The following is an 8,901-nucleotide window of genomic DNA, read 5'->3' as shown; positions in this document are numbered from 1 at the left end:
TAGACGGGATCAGTAGCAGAATAACTGAGGCAGAAGGACGGATAAGTGACCTGGAAGATAAAATAGTGGAAATAACTACTGCAGAGCAGAAGAAAGAAAAAAGAATGAAAAGAACTGAGGACAGTCTCAGAGATCTCTGGGACAACATTAAACGCACCAACATTCGAATCATAGGGGTCCCAGAAGAAGAAGAGAAAAAGAAAGGGACTGAGAAAATATTTGAAGAGATTATAGTTGAAAACTTCCCTAATATAGAAAAGGAAATAGTCAACCAAGTCCAGGAAGCACAGAGAGTCCCATACAGGATAAACCCAAGGATAAACACGCCGAGACACATAATAATCAAACTGTCAAAAATTAAATACAAAGAAAATATATTAAAAGCAGCAAGGGAAAAACAACAAATAACACACAAGGGAATCCCCATAAGGCTAACATCTGATCTTTCAGCAGAAACTCTACAAGCCAGAAGGGAGTGGCAGGACATATTTAAAGTGATGAAGGAAAAAAACCTACAACCAAGACTACTCTACCCAGCAAGGATCTCATTCAGATTTGATGGAGAAATTAAAACCTTTACAGACAAGCAAAAGCTGAGAGAGTACAGCACCACCAAACCAGCTTTACAACAAATGCTAAAGGAACTTCTCTAAGCAAGAAACATAAGAGAAGGAAAAGACCTACAAGAACAACCTGAAACAATTAAGTAAATGGTAATAGGAACGCACATATCAATAATTACCTTAAATGTAAATGGATTAAATGCTCCCACCAAAAGACACAGACTGGCTGAATGGATACAAAAACAGGACCCATATATATGCTGTCTACAAGAGACCCACTTCAGACCTAGGGACACTTACAGGCTGAAAGTGAGGGGATGGAAAAAGATATTCCATGCAAATGGAAATCAGAAGAAAGCTGGAGTAGCAATTCTCATATCAGACAAAATAGACTTTAAAATAAAAACTATTACAAGAGACAAAGAAGGACACTATATAATGATCAAGGGATCGATCCATGAAGAAGATATAACAATTGTAAATATTTATGCACCCAACATAGGCGCACCTCAATACATAAGGCAAATACTAACAGCCATAAAAGGGGAAATCAACAGTAACACAATCATAGTAGGGGACTTTAACACCCCCCTGTCACCAATGGACAGATCATCCAAAATGAAAATAAATAAAGAAACACAAGCTTTAAATGATACATTATACAAGATGGATTTACTTGATATTTATAGGACATTCCATCCCAAAACAACAGAATACACATTTTTCTCAAGTGCCCATGGAACATTCTCCAGGATAGATCATATCTTGGGTCACAAATCTAGCCTTGGCAAATTTAAGAAAATTGAAATCGTATCAAGTATCTTTTCTGACCACAACGCTATGAGACTAGATATCAATTACAGGAAAAGATCTGTAAAAAATACAAGCACATGGAGGCTAAACAATACACTACTTAATAACGAAGTGATCACTGAAGAAATCAAAGAGGAAATCAAAAAGTACTTAGAAACAAATGACAAAGGAGACACGACGACCCAAAACCTATGGGATACAGCAAAAGCAGTTCTAAGAGGGAAGTTTATAGCAATACAATCATACCTTAAGAAACAGGAAGCATCTCGAATAAACAACTTAACTTTGCACCTAAAGCAATTAGAGAAGGAAGAACAAAAAACCCCCAAATTTAGCAGAAGGAAAGAAATCATAAAGATCAGATCAGAAATTAATGAAAAAGAAATGAAGGAAACAATAGCAAAGATCAATAAAAGTAAAAGCTGGTTCTTTGAGAAGATAAATAAAATTGATAAACCATTAGCCAGACTCATCAAGAAAAAAAGGGAGAAGACTCAAATCAATAGAATTAGAAATGGAAAAGGAGATGTAACAACTGATTCTGCAGAAATACAAAAGATTATTAGAGATTACTACAAGCAACTCTATGGCAATAAATTGGACAACCTGGAAGAAATGGACAAATTCTTAGAAATGCACAACCTGCCAAGACTGAACCAGGAAGAAATAGAAAACATGAACAGACCAATCACAAGCACTGAAATTGAAACTGTGATTAAAAATCTTCCAACAAACAAAAGCCCAGGACCAGATGGCTTCACAGGCGAATTCTATCAAACATTTAGAGAAGAGCTAACACCTATCCTTCTGAAACTCTTCCAAAAGATAGCAGAGGTAGGAACACTCCCAAACTCATTCTACGAGGCCACCATCACCCTGATACCAAAACCAGACAAAGACGTCACAAAGAAAGAAAACTATAGGCCAATATCACTGATGAACATAGATGCAAAAATCCTCAACAAAATACTAGCAAACAGAATCCAACAGCACATTAAAAGGATCATACACCATGATCAAGTGGGGTTTATTCCAGGAATGCAAGGATTCTTCAATATACGCAAATCAATCAACGTGATACACCATATCAACAAACTGAAGGAGAAAAACCATATGATCATCTCAATAGATGCAGAGAAAGCTTTTGACAAAATTCAACACCCATTTATGATAAAAACCCTGCAGAAAGTAGGCATAGAGGGAACTTTCCTCAATATAATAAAGGCAATATATGACAAACCCACAGCCAGCATTGTTCTCAATGGTGAAAAACTGAAACCATTTCCACTAAGATCAGGAACAAGACAAGGTTGCCCACTCTCACCACTCTTATTCAACCTAGTTTTGGAAGTTCTAGCCACAGCAATTAGAGAAAATAAAGAAATAAAAGGAATCCAAATAGGAAAAGAAGAAGTAAAGCTGTCACTGTTTGCAGATGACATGATACTATACATAGAGAATACTAAGGATGCTACCAGAAAACTACTAGAACTAATCAATGAATTTGGTAAAGTAGCAGGATACAAAGTTAATGCACAGAAATCTCTGGCATTCTTATACACTAATGATGAAAAATCTGAGAATGAAATTAAGAAAACACTCCCATTTACGATTGCAACAAAAAGAATAAAATATCTAGGAATAAACCTACCTAAGGAGACAAAAGACTTGTATGCAGAAAACTATAAGACACTGATGAAAGAAATTAAAGATGATACAAATAGGTGGAGAAATATACCATATTCTTGGATTGGAAGAATCAACATAGTGAAAATGACTGTATTACCCAAAGCAATATACAGATTCAATGCAATCCCTATCAAATTGCCACTGGCATTTTTTACAGAACTAGAAAAAAGAATTTCACAATTTGTATGGAAACACAAAAGACCCCGAATAGCCAAAGCAATCTTGAGAACGAAAAATGGAGCTGGAGGAATCAGGCTCCCTGACTTCAGACTATACTACAAGGCCACAGTAATCAAGACAGTATGGTACTGGCACAAAAACAGAAATATAGATCAATGGAACAGGATAGAAAGCCCAGAGATAAACCCACACACATATGGTCACCTTATCTTTGATAAAGGAGGCAAGAATATACATTGGAGAAAAGACAGCCTCTTCAATAAGTGGTGCTGGGAAAACTGGACAGCTACCTGTAGAAGTATGAAATTAGAACACTCCCTAACACCATACACAAAAATAAACTCAAAATGGGTTAAAGACCTAAATGTAAGGCCAGACACTATCAAACTCTTAGAGGAAAACATAGGCAGAACACTCTATGACATCAATCACAGCAAGATCCTTTTTGACCCATCTCCTAGAGAAATGGAAATAAAAACAAAAATAAACAAATGGGATCTAATGAAACTTAAAAGCTTTTGCACAGCAAAGGATACCATAAACAAGACCAAAAGACAACCCTCAGAATGGGAGAAAATATTTGCAAATGAAGCAACTGACAAAGGATTAATATCCAAAATTTATAAGCAACTCATGCAGCTCAATAACAAAAAAACAAACAGCCCAATCCAAAAATGGGCAGAAGAACTAAATAGACATTTCTCCAAAGAAGATATACAGATAGCCAACAAACACATGAAAGAATGCTCAACATCATTAATCATTAGAGAAATGCAAATCAAAACTACAATGAGATATCATCTCACACCGGCCAGATTGGCCATCATCAAAAACTCTAGAAACAATAAATGCTGGAGAGGGTGTGGAGAAAAGGGAACACTCTTGCACTGCTGGTGGGAATGTAAAATGATACAGCCACTATGGAGAACAGTATGGAGGTTCCTTAAAAAACTACAAATAGAACTACCATATGACCCAGCAATCCCACTACTGGGCATATACCCTGAGAAAAACTATAATTCAAAAAGAGTCATGTACCAAAATGTTTATTGCAGCTCTATTTACGATAGCCAGGACATGGAAGCAACCTAAGTGTCCATCAACAGATGAATGGATAAGGAAGATGTGGCACATATATACAATGGAATATTACTCAGCCATAAAAAGAAATGAAACTGAGTTATTTGTAATGAGGTGGATAGACCTGGAATCTGTCATACAGAGTGAAGTAAGTCAGAAGGACAAAAACAAATACCGTATGCTAACACATATATATGGAATCTAAAAAAAAAAAAAAAAAAAAATGTCATGAAGAGATTAGTGGTAGGATGGGAATAAATCACAGACCTACTAGAGCATGGACTTGAGGATATGGGGAGGGGGAAGGGTAAGCTGTGACGATGTGAGAGATTGGCAGGGACATATACACACTACCAAATGTAAATTAGATAGCTAGTGGGAAGCTACAGCATAGCACAGGGAGTTCACCTCTGTACTTAGTGACCACCTAGAGGAGTGGGATAGGGAGGGTGGGAGGGAGGGTGACAAAAGAGGGAAGAGTTATGGGAACATATGTATATGTATAACTGATTCACTTTGTTGTAAAAGAGAAACTAACACACTATTGTAAAACAGTTATACTCAAATAAAGATGTTAAAAAAAAAAAAAAGGAAAAAAACACGAGTTGGAAGAAAGGAGATAAAAAGACAAAGAATTACTCTAACCAATATTAAGTTTCATTATATAGCTATAGTAGTAAATAATCTCTTTCTCTTTTTTGTGTTTTATTCTTTGATTTTTGTTTTATGATTTTATATTATTGTTTTATTTTTAAATAGTTTTTTTAAATTTTCAATATTCTATTATCTGAATTTCTGGTGGATATATTCCAGTTGTTTGTTATGATTATTGACTTTAGCTTTCATTGGTTTGTAATTGTAGATTGCAAACTCATGTTTGGCAAGGCTTACCTTCCTAAATTGTTTTACCTATTTTACTGCTACTTCATACTTTTAGCTGTTTGTTGTGGGAGGATTTTCAGTTTATCTTAGTCTTCCACATTGCAGAAACTGGAAATCAAACCCAACATTATTTGCTTATCTGCTGTTGATGTTAGAGGTAACTTGGCAAGGCTGCTCACCTGATCTTCTGAGAGAGCACTACTTGTTCTGTCAGCAGTTTTGGTGGGTTCTGATCCATCTGCTTCCACGTTAGGCCAGACTTTCAAGTCTGGCAAAACATGCCGTATTCTCCAAACCACGAAACGGTTGGTCCTCCCACAGACACTGCCTTTACTGGCCCAACACATCCCAAACAGTCAGGGCCACTTGGGCATTCCTGGGCCAGTCAGGGTATTTCACAGGCAGGTTTAGCCATTCATTCCAGTTCCATCTCAAACTAAATGCCCTGTAGGAGACTCTCACTGGCAAAGCCAGAGGCTTCCCTTCTGCAAAAACTTGGCAAGTAACATAGAGGTCAGAACATGTTTCTTGGTACAGTCCTGACAACTTCAACACTGGGTCTTCTAGAACAGCTTTATAACTTTTTTGTTCTCTCTTCCCTTCCAAATTTCCTATGTTAAACTGCACATTGATGTCGAGGTCACAACGGTAGATGTAGTGAAACTTCCCCACTTCCCCCATGCCCCACTCCACCCACCCCAGGCAAGAGCTACACCTAAGGCTGAAAGCAGGGTGCTGGGCAGACTCCGGGACTGAACTCCTTCATTTATTCTTTTAAAACCACCTGTTCTCTTAAAGGAAGCCACCAAAAACCAGGGTGACAATGACAAAGAACCCAGGTGTCCACAATACCTCTGTCGCTCTGGGTTTCACGTGGGTTCTGCTTTGTAGTAAGTTAGTTCAGTAGTAAGTCCTTGATAACAGAAATTCACGAGAACTCTAAGGCGATGCCTGGACTTCAACTGCCTTGGGTCAGAGACCCAAACATCTCCAGTATGATCTTGATTTTACAGTTTTTCTTCTCACATAGGACTTTCAGATGACAGCAGACACAGGGTGGGCTATCCTTCCTAAGGTGGCACTTGTGTCCTCTCAGCAGTGGTGCTGGTGGTTCTCCCCAGCTGTCCCACCTGCTATAGAAAGTGAAAGATCATAACTGCCACGTGTAAATAAAAACATGAGCAAAGATTTTCTTAAAGAAGCCATGCCAACAGGAAACTAGAGTGGAATTCTAAACCGTGGATATGCCATTGCATATCCACCCCTTCACAAAAGGGGGCATACGTGTTCCTCAAAGTAAGGTTACTTTTAGGAGGAAAGGCTAGAGAAATGAGTAGGCTTGCAAGTATTCTCGAAGTTTATAAATGTATTGGGGAGTCCACATTTTGAACAATGTATCTGACCCGGGACTCCTGATGAAACTTCCTTGGTTCCCACTAGAACACCAGGGTAGCTCGGATGCTCTATAAAATCATTTAACTTCTTGATAGATAACCAGTTTGCTTCCAGATTTGACTTTCGTGAATGAGCCTGGGATGGGCATTTCTGATTACTTGCCTGATTATTGCCTTAGGTGGCTATTGGAATATTCTGTCAGGTATATTAGGGACGGCGGTTGGAGGGCAAGCAGCTGAACCTGGGGGAGGTGGGATCTAGCAAGGAATCAGAAGAGGCAAGAGTATAGGGGAGGGGAGACAAACCAGGGACAAAGAGGGCAAGAGCAAGGAGAGACAATCTGGGAATCTGTAAATGACTGTCACTGCTTTTACATCACACCTACCCAAGTCGAACGGATGACTCCTCCTCCTGAGAAAAAGCCTCACCTCTTGGCTATCTTCATAGTTTTCTGACCACTCCAGTCTCTCCTGGTCCCTATTTCTCTCCTCACTATTAAATGTAAGCATTGCACATGGTTCTTGTCCTGCCCTGTTCAGGAGATCAAGACCTCAGGGTATTATATGTCCATTAGCTGTTCTTTTTCTCTGTACTCCCTAAATCTGGCACTGCCATATGCAGGCCAGCCTATTCTTAAAGTCAATAAGCACTGGGGAGCCCTGGAAGGTTTTGAGCAAGTGAGTAACATGGTGAGTAGCCCGGTAGAGGGGTGGAGAGTCAGGAGTTCCAAAGGCAAAACCTTCCCAAGCAGCCATCCTTAGGAGGCCCGGAAAGCAACAAAGAAGGTAGTCAGGGTGTGGCCTGAAGAAGGGCAAGGAACGAACACCAAGGAGGGGGTGGGGGGGTGAAGAGGCAGCTCTGGCCAAGAGCTCAGCTCATGTTGAGCAAGGCCAGGGAGGAGGAGGACCGAGGGGAGCCCAATGGCTCTAGAGATGAGGCACTTCCTCCACCACCTGCTCCTCCTCCCAGCCAGGTTTCCCTCCTGACACGGCCACTGTCCTCAGCCAGCCCATTCTCACCTTGCCCTGCAGCCACGCCCCGCCCCAAGCTCCACTGTACACTCTCACCAGCCACGCTTATTCTGTTCCAGTCTCCCCTGCCTTTCCCTCAGTCACCTCTCTTCTGGGCAACTTCACTGTGACACAAATCGACCATCTCCCGGCCTCCTTGGTATCCCACCTCCACACTGCATCCTGTTACTTCCGCCAGATGACTCTTCCTAAAGCTGAGCTCCGGTCATGGAGTCCTCCACTCAGAGACCCTTAATGACTCCCCATTACCCACTGATTCAAGGTCAGATGACAGTCAAAGCTCATATTTGCAGCTCTGCACCAGGGTTTCTCCTACAAGGCCCTTATGGCTCAATCCAGCTGTTCCCAAATGGTAATCTTTACTCTTAGGCCATGCATGCATTCTGCCTTAGACCAGAGCCAAGCCTTTATTTCTCTGTAAGCAGTACTAGCCCCCCTCCACCCCTCCCAGGGGCCATGTCTGTCTCTTGGACAACCCTTGGGCTTCTTATATTCTTCTCTGAGGTGTCTGTTGCATTTAGGTCGCTCGAGCGGGCAGAAGTGGAGCCTCTCCCAGAAGAGGTGGGAACTGGAACAGAATGGAGAACTCGGCCTGGGAGGAAAGGGAAGCCCTTCCCTTCATGGCTTTTCTGGGCTGGAATTTAAAGAGTGTGGATGGGCTGGAAAGGACTCCTAAGTGATGAAGACTGTCTCTGTCGTAGGAGGAACCAGGAGCTCCAGCACTAGAAGGGACCCTGGGTCGAAGACAAAAAGTGCATCCAGCATCTCTTTCACTCAGTGAAACTTCAGCGAATATCACACACCAAGCCCCACGTTACGTGCCAATAGTGGTGGACAGGTAAGCTGGCTCTTCAAAAAGAAAGAGCCCTGATTTATAGCACCAGCCTATTTCTGTGGTGTAAACATCCCTACCATTGCTGATTTCAAGCTACCAGTGTGACATTACCGAATTCGAAGCTGGGAAAAAATGCGCCCAGTCAGCTCCCGGGAGCTGGTGCAGGACAGGACGGCACACCAACGGTGGGGACAGAGCTGGGGATTGGATGGACTAGTAAGTGTCTCATGGAGCCTGGTCTAAAGCCATCGAGTTTCTACTGTTTTACATCCACTGCAGCCTCCACTACCATCTTGGTGGGTCTCGATTTGATGTCTTCCTTCATATTCTTTTATTAGATTGTATGACCTGAAAGGGTGGGAACACCACTGACACTTGGCTCTTGTCCCCAGGGCACCAGGCACAGTGCTCTGCTCGTGGGAGGCGCTCTGGA

The sequence above is a fragment of the Kogia breviceps genome, chromosome 8, assembly GCF_026419965.1.
Source record: "Kogia breviceps isolate mKogBre1 chromosome 8, mKogBre1 haplotype 1, whole genome shotgun sequence".
NCBI lineage: Eukaryota > Metazoa > Chordata > Mammalia > Artiodactyla > Physeteridae > Kogia > Kogia breviceps.
Note: the sequence above shows the minus strand (reverse complement) of the source record.